We start from the raw sequence: 14032 nt of genomic DNA, 5'->3' as shown, positions 1-14032 counted from the left end.
TCTCTGTTCTATCGAGCTTTTTCACTAGCCGATCTCGAGTAGCATGTTTGCACCCCAAATTACAAGCCACCAACAAAATATAAAACTCTTTCCATAGTGAGCTTATAACATAAAGTGTAGAGGTAAACTGTATAGTTTTCATCTCTCAAACTAAACAATGGCTGCAAAAGATAACTCCTCCTCAACCCTTTAGCCACAAAGCTAACAGGATCATACCGGCTGATCCCATCACGAACCACAAAACTCGTTAACTTCAAAAACGAATCAACGAACCACCATATTCACACGCCAACTTCACGAATCCACCCGAGTTCAACACAAAACAACCTTCCTCACTTTGAGCTTCCAACCGAACCGTCCCATCATAACCATTAGCCATATAGAAAACTGCATTCCAAGTAACAGAATAACTGTCAACCGCAAGTCTTTCACCTCTTCCTTGGTGCACAAGAAATGAGCCAGGAAGACTGTATGGTTCCAGCATTACAGCTTGTGATACTGTGTTGTTTTGTCCTGTTAACACGAGCCTAAAGGTTGCGAATACAGAAGTATTTGAACTGGGCTGGGGAAGCGTCTGCATTGTTATCATGTTGGCAATATGTGAAAGGGCTAAAGTTGAGTAACCGGATTCTTGGGTTGGAGATATTAATTGTGAGTTGAAATAAGCGGGAACTGGAACGATCCAGTCCGAAAGCGAGGAGTATGATGCGTCCGGTTGCAAGTCAAAGTCGCCAACGGTTAATCCAACGAGCAGATAGGGACCGTATAATATTGCATGGATCGTAGGGGCCGATCATCTGAAAAATACTTTTTGTAAAATGTTGATTCATAAGTGAGCATTTGGGCACAATTTATTGGAAAATAATGAAATGCTGTTAAATATAATAGAGTGAACTGCGGTTTTTGTTCAAGTGGTTTGTCCAAATGTGTACTTTTAATCCAATAGTTTCAAATTTGCGATTTTTGTCCCTGTGGTTTCATTTCACTTGCAATTAAACCTGAATTCACTAATCTAGTTAAGTCTGGTCGTTAAGCTCATCAGCGTGTCCTTCACGTGAGGGGCAGTTTTGTTATTTTTCTCCCCAAATAAGCCCCTGTCCTAATTCGCAAGCCCCCTCACGTGAGGGTCTGGGGTGTATTTTGGGAAAAAAAAAGACAAAACTGCCCCTCCCGTGAAGAACGCGCTGATGGATTTAACGACCGGACTTAACAAGATTAAGATTAGTGAATTCGGGTTTAATTGCAAGTGAAAAGAAACCACAGGGATGAAAATCACAAATTTGAAACTATTGAACTAAAACCGCAGATTTGAATAAACCATAGGGACGAAAACCACAGTTCACTCAATATAATATAATACAATGATGATACCTTGGATAGGTTCCATCCTAAGAGTTATGGGCAGATGAAGGTTAATTGTGTCATTTGAACTCCATTGTTTTGAGACGGATAAAAAAGTATCTGCTCACAAATAAAATTAACATACTAAACATACTAATAACTAGAGTAATTATGTTATAAAATATAACAGAGCATAATAATAATTACTATAGTTATTTGTACACTTCTCATGATAAAAGTCATTTGTATTTGATCCAAACCCAAATATCTTATGTAGTATTTATATTTTGATCCACAGATTGATACCTGGAGTTGTTAGATTAATAGGTTGACTATTAAGTAATACTTTTGCATTTGAAGTAGTCCAAAATGGTACTCTAAATTTTAATGTGGTACTCTAAATTTTAATGTGGATGAGGCTCCTTGCTGTAGATATAAGGATTAATTACCAAAAACATATAATTAGTGTTACTAATATACAAATGATATTACAATGCTTGCTAGTTAATTTAATGTGATGGTTATTGTACCTTCTTTGAAGAGATCATAACCGTCACTCGAAGGTGTGGGTTCCACGACACCACAGGCTCGACTTTCTGTGCAAGAAAAACCTGCCTGGATTTCCAGTCAACGAGCTTGATATGTACTGAATAATATAAAGCCTGTGACCGTTTCCTGCTTCTTCAAAGTATATTGAATCGCCCATTTTCGAAAACGATTCAATCCCTTAAAAACCGTTTAAATAAAAAAAACAAAGTTAATAGTCTGTTAAACCTTATATCGTACGAGTGGGACCCACAATGCCGGTATGCTAACTATAAGAAACTAAAGTTTCGAACCTGTTCGGTAACAGCACCAAAAATAATTAAACTTTGAACCCCATCTATGAAATCCAATAGCTTTTGATAATCCGGGAGCTAATGGCAGCATATATATCATAATACCGGGTCTTTGAATGCTTAGAACACCATTAGTTAAAGCTCGTTCATAATAATCTGCGTACGCCATTTCTTTCGTCCATCTGAACAGGTTATAAGATACCTGATCAGTACAAGATCAAATACTGTTAATACCGTTAATAGTTAATAGACGGTTTTTAAATAATGTGACTAAAATATAGCCAAACACCTTTAGCATGTTGTAGGTTGTACACGATTCTGCACTCGCTGTGTGCAAAGTGTTTGCGAGTCTCTTTGGTTCTGACCTGAGGACACCAACAATATTTTGTTAGATAAAAAGTTAAAAGCGCTATCGATTAAGTGATTAACCAAAATTATATATTTATATTTCTATCTAAATGTTGCACCAGAACTCATGGTATGATGTGCCTCCTGTAGAATACATATGCGAAGAATTTACGATATCCATGAAAAATGTCCCTATTTCCTGAAAGCAAATCATATGGCTAAACTTGACTTTTTCATGTAAATGAAGTTGACTTGTCATATGGTCAAAGTTAATAATGTGATTTCAAGGGGAAGAAATTAAAATCTAATGACCTTATACAAAGGATCACCAGTGACTTCATACCGCCTTTGAGCTCCAACAACGATTGCAATATGTGTATTGGCGTGGTAACCAGATATGTCGTCGGCCTACATGTTGAAAGTGAGACCGATAAATACATGCACAAAAAAAAGAATAAAAGTTGCATGTTTCAACAATAACAACATAGCATATGTTAACCTCCTTGGTCCAGAAAAATTACAATAAAGTAAACTGTGGTTTTCGCCCCTGTGGTTTGTCCAAATTTGCGATTTTCGTCCCTATCGTTTCATTTCACTTGCAACTAAACCCGAATTCACTAATCCCGTTAAGTCTGGTTGTTAAACCCATCAGCGTGTCCTTCATGTGAGGGGTAGTTTTGCCATTTTTCTCCCTAAATAAAACCCAGTCCTAATTTGCAAGCCCCCTCATGTGAATGGCTGGGTGTATTTTGGGTAAAAAGGACAAAACTGCTCCTCACGTGAAGGACACACTATGGATTTAACGACCAGACTTAACAGGATTAGTTTTAATTGCAAGTGAATTGAAACCACAGAGACGAAAATCACAAATTTGAAACTATTAGACTAAAACCGCAGATTTTGATAAACCACATGGACGAAAACCGCAATTCGCTCATTACAATATTTGAATCAAAATGTGGAGCAGTATTAAAGTACCATGTTGACTTATTAACATAATCATGATGATTTATATTAATATAAATGTGTGTGTATGTTACCTTCATAGCTAGCAGGCCAAGGAAGCAAGGCTTATCAAAAAGGTGAGCCAACCACAGATGCTTCATGTCTCCCTAAATGCATATAAAAACAGTTATGTTGTAACATGAATTTCATTAATATATAAACCATCATAAATGTGTAGCAATCAGAATTATAACTTCAAAAACATGGCTCTATATATATATATAACAACATATCTTAAACATACTGTGATTGTGTATAGCCTATAAAGAACATCATTCATTCCACCAGTTTCTTCATTCAACGATAACCAATGCCTTTCAATACTATACCGAGTAATCACATTCTGCACGCGCCTGCAAAAATAGTCCGCCATCCGCGTCACCATTTTTAGAGCTTGACTATTCCCAGCCAAAACATACTGATCCACTAAACCAGTCATTATCTGCAACTTACAATAAACATATAAACTACCTTTGGTTTAATAGTTGACAAATCTTTTGAAGTTTACCTTGCGAGCGGTGTAATAAGGCACCCAAACCGGTTTTATAGCTTCAAAAAGGTCAAAAAGTTCAGATGGGAAAGCGGAAAGATAGCCCGTGCCTATATTATCTTGACATGCAGCAAGTGCAGATACAACTGCTGTCATCCGCTTTTTGAGAATCGTATTACCTGTGCTAGCCCACATTTGAGCCGATGCGCTTAAGTAATGCCCTTCGTGTTAGCAAATCATTATAAGGTTAGAGATGTTTTGTATATGATAGTTATAAACTATAAACAATAAACATTATCTTAATATTTACAAGATTGAACTTTCAAACACCATATTCAACTGTTGCCAAATGAGGCTGAAATTATGATGAGTTATAGTTTCATAACAAGCAAAATTAGACATGTAAGCGGACTTATCTTTCAGTAAACTGTTCAGTGGGAAGTTCGTGTAGTAATAATAAGCGAGCGGACATGACAAGATTTTTGTTCATTTAGTTAAAACAAATGAACATGAAAACGTGTCTCGTTTGTTCATTTATGTTGTTCATTTATATTTGTTGGTTTACATTTGTTTAAGTTCGTTCATTAATATATTCAATTAAAATTTTTACGCCATTATAATTTAGTTTTGTTTTAGTAACTTTTTAGGACCAACATATTGTTGTTCCCATTTACTTATAATTGGTTTTAGCTCAATTACATTCATTCATTTAAGTTCAACTATGTTCATTCACTAACATTCGTGGACCGTTCATTTATACATTTAATGAATAAACATAAACAAACACAAACACGTCATCTTCTTAAATTTAAACGAACAAACACAGACAAGCTTTGTTCATGTTCGTTTACAGGCTTACACATCCGCAAAACCAAGAGTAACAAAATACAAGATTTAAGAAAGTAAACCAACCGACAAAATGACCACGAATCTCTTGATTCGGGGCCTCCCAACCTCCATATGCTACACCAACGGTTGGCAAACCAGCTGTGATCCTAAAACTGTAAACCAATCTATCAACATCCAACATTAACAAGTATTCCAGACTGGTTTGCTGAGCTTGACCGTAAATCGAATCACGGTCCAACCTCACATCATGCAAAGGCAACTCGTTCAAGAAATCCACAGACTGATCACTATTCATCCTCCAAGTGAATTCATATTCCTGTTTTAAGCCCCTCCTTGGGAGTAAACCGGCCCATGCGGACTCATCGGTTGGAGTCAGATGGTGATGTGAATACACCTCTTGTTTCCAAGTGTTGTTGTTTGAATTTAGTAAGGTGTAACGAAAAGTATGTGATGAAAGCTTTGTGGGAACATTGGTACACTCTTTGCTTATTGCATAATCATACAATAAAACCATTAGCACAATAGTTAGCATCTCTAAGAACATTATTGTTTGGTGGTTCCTTTCAGTTCCACACAGGAAAATAAATTCAGGGAGTGCCACCTTATTTTAATTATTTAATATAATTATATTAAACTAAAATTACATATATTAATAGTTTTAAAATAAATTTATATTAATAATAATTATATTTCAAAAAACAACCTAACGATTTACAATGAAGTGGCGGGTAAGCAGGCAACAAGCTGCGCCGCAACCTCCTTTTGGATAGCAAACCTAATCCTACTAAAAACAAAGTTTTGGTTCTCATGGGCCGATAAATTACTATGAACGACTTTCTAAACTATGTTCAGAAGGTCCACGGCATTCGGAGCTAAGAATCCAAATGTGTCAAAGGCAGAGGGGATAAACACGTGTTGATTCTCCAAACAGGCTTTCTCGAGTTTAACAGCCTTGCCCGATGCCGCCTTCAATGGTGCCTGACATGCTACAAACCCATTGTCCCTAAGCCCAACGATTTAATTAAAATTACCAACTGGTTATACGCCTTAGTTCTTACTATCCGGATGTCCATTTGGAGACTTCAATTCCGGATTAATGGTCCATGGGTATTGAGTTGGAGTACTTCGAACACGCAGATTTTTCTTGTAAAACAAAACATCGCTGGAAAATAAAAATGTTGTCGGTGTGGACAGAATCTTCTTAAATCTTCTTGGTGTGGACGGGATTTCAACGTATAAGAAGAAAATAAAAACTCGTCTCTTTGTAACAAATTCTCTCAAATGCATTTCCCAAGACGAAATTAAAAAGGAACATTTTCCAAAATTTTGAAAATTTGTACGGATCAGGTAATACACATAAAAAACCGTTTGGGAAGACTGCTTTTTGAGAAGAAAAGTTAAGTCGGATATATGACCTGCTCTCTCAACATTTTCAAAAATTTGGTCGTGTCTATCAACATTATTCCAAATTTGGCCTGCTCCCTCAACATTTTCAAAATTTTGGCCTGCTCCCTCATATTAAGAATATATTCCCAATGTGTCGCCCTGGTTCAAATTATTTGGTCCATTTTGAGAATCTTTAAGATATTTGGGCTATTTTATAGTTTCTCTCTTAAAAAGGGTCATTTTAAAAATTTTCCCAACATAATATATCAAAGAGAAAATGAGGGTAGATTATGCAGTTAAATAATCGTTTTGTGGTTAAAATATATCTATAATATCTTGTATTTTAGCCATAAAACGGTTATAAAATGATAGGCTTGTAATTTAGAAGTATATAATTCTAGGTCATGCTAATTTCATGGTTCCTAAGTTACCCAAACTTTTGATCCCATCAAGATGATGACAAACTGCCAATGCCTACCTTTTGTGTGCTTTCTTTATATTTGTTTGATGTTATTTCAATCAAATAAGAACATATATATATATATTTTTTTTGGTAAAGAACACAATTATATGGTTTACATGAAAGAATAATTTAGAGCCTACAAATTTAAAATATCCAAAAGTTAGAAAATGGTTGGATATCATTTTGATCCTTAAGGTTAGTACGAAAATTAACCAAGATAATGCTTGAAAACAAAGGCTAAATTGAGCTCGAGTCAATTATCGCGCATCAAATTTAGAAGTTAAGTCAAGTACAAACTTGGCATCAACTTAAATCGACTCGACTTGAATTGTGACGAATATCCATGAACCATTAGTAGCTTTACAAAATAATGTATTAGGAGACCATTCAACTATAAAATTATTTTTCACTGTACAAAAAATGTTTAATTGTCATATTTAACCTTCAAACTTAATTTAAAACAAAATACCCATATTTACTTTGTCATTGATGTAAAAACAAAAAATAATAATAAAACACACACACACTAAATGAGAGGGAAAATGACGAAATTTTTTTATTTTTTATTTTTTTATATAGTTTTACATCTTTTTTGTCAGATTTAGACATTAAGTTCGAATAAAATTAAATACATATGTTACATGATCATTGACCAATATGAGATATTAAGATTAGGCTGTGTGATAGTGTGATGGGTCTTTAAAGTATATTCTGAGTGGGCTTATCTTTTTACCGGACCTCCAGCATCACAAATAGAGATGGACCGAGTACAGGTCTTGGACTCTTGGGCAAAAAACTCGATTCTGGGCCTGATCTGGTCTACCTGACCCACAGGTACAAACTAGGTTCTAGTTCCTCAAAGAAGCCATACCCAACCCAGCCGAAACCCAATATAAAGCCGGCCAAACTAGTCAAAAACCCGGCACACCGAAACTGGTTCTACCTGACCCGGTTATTGACTTTGTTGACCAACCCAAAACCAGTTCCTATTTGGTTTGTGCACCTCTAAATTTTATTGTTTATGACTTGGATTCAACTCACTAAAAGCATCGTATTCACTACATTTTATTCATTCTAAATTCTAATTACTTGAGAAAAACAAACAAATTTATGAATTTACACATTTAAGAATTATTATACGACAGTTGTTAAAGTACAAAGTTACGTGTGATGAATTTAATTTCGATCCACTTGATACTATCGGTGTGTCTTAAGGCGGCCCAAATTCATTCTCTAAGGTTAAATCGACCACGTATTATCTTTTCAATTAATTTATTATGTTAACCACTAAACGAGTTGAGTCGAATTTGAATTTGACCGCCCAAGGTTAATCATGAACTTGTTTTCATGAGTGCATGATTCTTTTTGTAAAATGGAGCTCAAATTAAAAGTTTTAATAAGATGGAGATATTCATAAGCACCATGCTCAACGAAGCAAGTTTGATTTGAGCTCTAGAGCTTGGTACTGTTCTAATTTAATAAGTTTCAGTCGAATCCGAGCTCGAATAACTTAAGAAGGCTTGTCTTTTTCATATGTTACATATACGACGATATAGAATCATCGATATCATTCATTGCTAAAAAATTTGCTAAATTGAGAGTTGAGAAGGACCAATGGAGGTGGCGTCGGTCGGTAAAACTCGAGTGCTGGTAAGCCGACCATTGTCGATTTCGGGCGGTGAGAAGTTGAGTCTAAGCAAATTCTGTCGGTTTCCGTCACGTTCGTTATGATACTATAACTAAAAAAATCGACATTCGGTCGGTTTTCCTTATGGTATCGGAACTAAAACAAGCGCGATGAGTCGATGTGAATTCGGTCAGTTTCGATTACATTTGTGACGGTACCGAAACTAAACAAAAAGGTCGGTAAAACCCGATCGTTAGTAAAACCCGAAAGTTATCGCTCCAGGGCGTTGCTAAGGCGAGTCAACGTGAATAATCGTATAGTTATCAAATTTAGAAAAATGTGTGATTCATATTCATTATTTTGATGAATAGTAAGTTTTGTGAGTGTGTTAAAAGCTTGTTTTTAATATATATATAATAACCATATTGCATATATTAATAAAAGCCTAGACTAAGTTATAACTAAATGTAGAAAATACTTTATAATTTTAACACCTATACAATCTTCAATTTAAACCAACTTTACAATATCAGGATTTATCGGATAAGTAGACATTGATGTAGAGAAGAGAGGGATGCTCGTGAAAAAATGTTAACGGCTTCATAGCTTCTCTTTAGACAGCTATTGACGTGGACGTCGATGTTACCCATATCCAATAAACCTGTTACGCTAATACCCGAAAACAGATTAATCCAAACACAGTTGTGATAAAAATTGGCTACCGGATTTATGTCATACACAAAATTCTAAATAACCCAACCCCAACTACCCGAAACCGAAATAATAAACCCGATCTAGCAAATGACAAGCCATCATGGCCCACCAATCTAGCATCAATTTACTTTCTACAACTTTAACTTTATATACACAGTCACCATTCCACACGTGCGCCCGTTAGAACTCCGTCAATGAAACGTTACATAACGGAGAATCTAACGGTGACGGCAGCTTCCGTAGCCTCTGAAAATACTCCTTTATATTAATTCCAACCGTTTCCATCGTTAACCCAACGTTATCTCTTGACGGTATAAACGGAGGCCGTACAACTTCCGTTAATAAATTCCACCTTAACCCATAAAAAAATGGATGCTCTTTGATCTCGCACGCGCCTTTCCGGTACCCAAGGCGGTGCGTGGGGTCTTTTTCTAGTAGTTTAGTGATAAGCTCCGTCAATGACGATGGTTTGCCGGTGAACTTCGGCGGCGTCGTTAATATCCGACCAAACGTATCCTTGCGGTTCTTACCACGAAACGGAGTTCTACCATACTGCATTTCGTACGCGAGAATCCCTAACGCCCACCAGTCGACGGAAAACTCATGTCCGTCGCCTCTAACCATTTCAGGCGAGAGGTACTCCTCAGTGCCAACAAATGAATTTGAACGTTCACCGTCGGCACGAGTCACTGGCAACACACGTGCGCCTTTTGCCTTTTTTAAACTAGCGCACGCGTGTTCATGCTTCTTGGGCTTCAGAGAATAACTTTTATTATTATCTGAAGCCCAGAAAGCTGGGGTTAGGGCACGTGACAAGTCAAAGTCTGTGAGTGTCACGTGACCTGAATCCTGAATTAAAATGTTTTCAGGTTTCAAGTCACGGTGCGCCATGCCCATGCTATGTAGGTGCTCTAACGCGCACACGATCTCCGCTAGATAGAACCGGATAACGGAAACTGAGAAGACGTTATCCGGTTGCTGGTAGCGGAGAACGTTAAGGTCGCGTCCTGGGCAGTATGGGATGGACCATGCGAGGAATTCGGTGGTCTCGAAGGATCCGATTAAGGACGGGAGGAAGGGATGGGGGTGACGGTTAAGGCGGGTGAGGACGGATACCTCCCGCCGGGCACGATGGGCGGATTGTTGGGTCGATTTCTCGACGACTTTGAGGGCAAAGGGGGAACGGGCAGACGGGTCGGAAATGATATTGTGGACGAGCAAAACGGTACCCGTGGCTCCGTTTCCGAGTACTTTAATCGGTCGGAGATTATGACTCTCCATTGCTAGTGGTGGCCGGAGATGGTTGAGTGGTGTTCTGGTGGTGATGCATTCTTTATATAATACATTGGAGACGAGAATGTATTATTATTATTATGCATGAGTAGTGTATGCCCATTTTTATTTGTATATATTTTATTTCTTTTTGTTAATAGTTTCAATTCTCATAATTATTCCTATCAAACACTTTCTAAATTACATACATGGTATATATGATATGAATATCGTTTATACCTATAAGTATGAGTAAGAATTTCGATCTCTCTTTTATTAAACTTAATAAGCAAAATGTATGTGACATACATCATCGAAAAGAAAGATCGGCTTTGATGTTACGTGTCAGGTATGCAATCAGGGACTATAGAAGGCTAGAAGCATTATAGTTCGGATGCGATAATGAACTAGGTATTGCTATAACAAACTGTGATAATGACTAATACGGAAGGGCTCATAAAATACCCAACGATGATAGCATAGTCAGGAAAACAAACTCGAAATCGACTGGAAAATCCAAGACGTACATGTAAACTTTTGCTTTAAATTATTTATTTTTCTTGTCTTTTAATAATAAAGTAATCTACTAATCCACTGTTATTTTAGTTTTATATTTCGAATTTCTTTGATAATAAAATTTTATTAAAATACAAAAAGTAAGAAATTTTATATCATATTGTGTTACGATCGGACATGAGACAATCGTTATCAATACTTGTCTCAGTGTCATCCCTGGTCATACATTATCTCTATGATCGGTCACCACCACCCGCATGGCCTCTAACCATTGTAGGGTTGCCTATCTTACAACAAGCACACTATCGCATCTTCTATATTCTTTTTTATTGAACCACTCTCTATGAGCACGCAGGTGCACGTTCCCTTTCCTCTCACTATCGTCGCCTCCCTCCACATACTTGTCGATAACCCTCTCACCCTTTCCTTCCACTTGCTCCACTGTCATCCCATTTCTTATTATCATCAACATTAACATGTTTATATTCTTAAAAGTTAGAAAAAAAACCTAACTAGTACGAAAATGGTTTTCCACCATCCATCGTGGTCCACGAGATTCGCACGTTTGGTTTGCTATGTTGCTTTCTTATAATTTTCGATTTCTTAGGTTTCATTGTCTCCATTGATGCTTTCCTTTGTCATCCCATTTCTCTTAATCTGTCGTGATCGCCTTGCAAAATTCGATCCTTCATCATTAATTTGCATGTTTCTCATGCTTCCCCAATCAGGGCCGACTCTAGCATAAGCCAAGTAAGGCGGGTCTTTAAACCTTCAAATTTTGAGGCTTTTGAAATTATTACTAGTTTACTACTAACGTAATATACAAGAACTAAAACACAATGATTAGTAGAAAGACACAATGCCGAACAAGAAACAATTCATTTCCATGGTTTTAGACCTCCAAATTTTAAGCCTCAAAAAAAGGCCTCAATTTTGATGTTCGCTACTTCACTTTAGACCTTGAGAAACGTTGGTCCGGCCTTCTCCTCAATTTGTCGTTAATATTCGGGTTTGATTTGTTAGAGATGTAAGACTGAAAGACAAAGATGGCAAGTGTGTTGTTAGAGGTGTGTCTAGGTGAAGTGGACAACCACATAAGCTGATACGCATAATTGTTGACATGACTACATACGTAGATTGATGCATTGGCAAACATCAGTTGAGAATCTTATATTACTGTTTTTGCAATTCTCTTATAAATGAGAATATAGCTGTTTTGAAATATTCTCTTGTTAATAGAACATTTTAAAACCGGATACTAATTTCAAATTTTCAATTTATCAACATGCAAACTAGAATAAATAAATGAATAAATAATTGAGCACTAGATTCTCTTCATCTGTCCATTCGTGCTGCTTTTTTTTCCTTTGAAGAATTATAGCTATACACTACACAAAACCAATTTCTAATAAACTTGTAAAATGCTTAATAAATTACAATTTACAAATCGTACTTTTTTTTTCTAAAGTAGTTTATAGTTATAAACCTCAAACGGTTACAATAAAGTGACAGGCAATCCGCAATTGTGATTTATAAGTTCATTGCCAGTTTGGTTTCAAATTAATCCCAGACTATTCAGCCAGTCAAGCCTGAAAGTAAAATGTAATATGAAGTAATGAACCATATATGTTGTTTAAGCGCCAAATAAATAAAAGTAGTTAAATAAAAACAATATATAAACGAATGAACTTTTATAATGCATGCACAATTGGCTTGAATCTCTTAGAGGTCAACTAGAAAATAAGGAAAAGAGTGTCCTTGGGTGCTATTGATGTCTACATACTTACGTATGTGATTAAACTTTATTTATTTCATTTCTAATAATGGTGTATACTATATTTGAAAAACTATGGCACACGTGTAAAGGCTTAAGAAAGAAGTTAACAAGAGACAAATATCACATGTTCTACCTTAATTTAAGGAAACGCCTAATACTTTTTTATTCAAAAGGGATGTGATTTATCCCTAACCAATTAATTCATATCTCACTATCATTATGTGTTTGATTGTGTTGTAGGATGACTTTGTATGTTGTATGTTTGTAGTGTATGACATCAAAATAGGATTGATGAATTATTTTGCCGATCATGATAATAATATTTTCTGTCCTGACTCATAGCGTACAACTTTGTTTTCTACTATTGAGCGAGGACTTTACTAAGCGTGACTTGTCATGGTATTATTCGTGTTCAAACATGTTTAAGTATGAGGTTTAAGAAATAAATAAAACGAAGCAAAGCATTATCAGGTAAGCCTGAGGAAGAGAAAAAAAAATATGGTTGTATTGTTGGAAATATTCGATAATGCATTGCTCATGCATATGAGAGATGCTAGATTCATATATAGGTCTTAACCTTAATAAACACCAAGCATTTTGCAACCACAAACACAACAAATGTTGTTTCAACTAAGCCATTAAGCGTGTTTGAACGACAGTATCACAATCATGAGTAAGCCTCTTTGAAGCCACATCTAGTTAGATGTTACAAAGCCATACAACAATGGACAAATTAGACAAGATTGTCATAGGTTTTTTGTTTTTTTGAACGGCGAATTTCGTATCTGATGGATCGCACCCTCGAGCATGTCGAGAGTCCCAGAACCCCACACCTAACCACTTACGTTGTCTGAACCGGGCCCGCGGGTTCAGGGTAAGGCTAAGGCGTTCAAACCAGGAAAACCCACAGACTGCAAAATGACATTTAACAGGGTCCCTATTCCACCTGTGATAAAACCGGTTGGCTTCAAGAATCAAACTTGGGTCTCCCCAAGATTGTCATATGTGGATTTTATAAAAGTAAATTTTTAGCGATTTTTTTTAAATATAAGTTGTCACATAATATAAAAAAGGCTTAGGTTATTCGTACACCAAGGAGGTTATTCACACATCAGGAGGGCCTATACGACTCGTATAGGTGTAGTGTCAAGTCATTTTTGGACAGGAGTGTCAGTTTTCATTTATTAGCATCGTATAGCCCCTATACGAGCCGTATAGGGCAGGGCTATGCAACTCGTATAGTGTTTCTTTTAGATTTTTTTAAAATTACAAAATATTAAAAATAACATCCGAGTTGTTTACAAAATAGAAATACGTAATTTAAATTTTGCTATATACATAAAAACATACGAATAACATGAGCATTTTTGGGTAACGACTTTTTATATGTGGTCAAGGAATCCAT

The 14032-nt window shown here is 36.2% G+C and overlaps 2 pseudogenes; both read right to left on the bottom strand.

Moving 5' to 3' along the window:
* Positions 1 to 253: 253 nt before the first annotated feature.
* On the bottom strand, positions 254 to 5424 carry LOC143619394 (uncharacterized; annotated as a pseudogene).
* Positions 5425 to 9213: 3789 nt separating this feature from the next.
* LOC143619299 (serine/threonine-protein kinase UCN pseudogene) lies at positions 9214 to 11328 on the bottom strand (annotated as a pseudogene).
* Between the last annotated feature and the right edge of the window lie 2704 nt (positions 11329 to 14032).

This window comes from Bidens hawaiensis, unplaced genomic scaffold (assembly GCF_021521415.1).
Source record: "Bidens hawaiensis isolate Kalapana, Puna unplaced genomic scaffold, B.hawaiensis_p1.1 tig00000055_1, whole genome shotgun sequence".
NCBI lineage: Eukaryota > Viridiplantae > Streptophyta > Magnoliopsida > Asterales > Asteraceae > Bidens > Bidens hawaiensis.
This window is presented reverse-complemented; position numbering and strand designations above follow the sequence as displayed.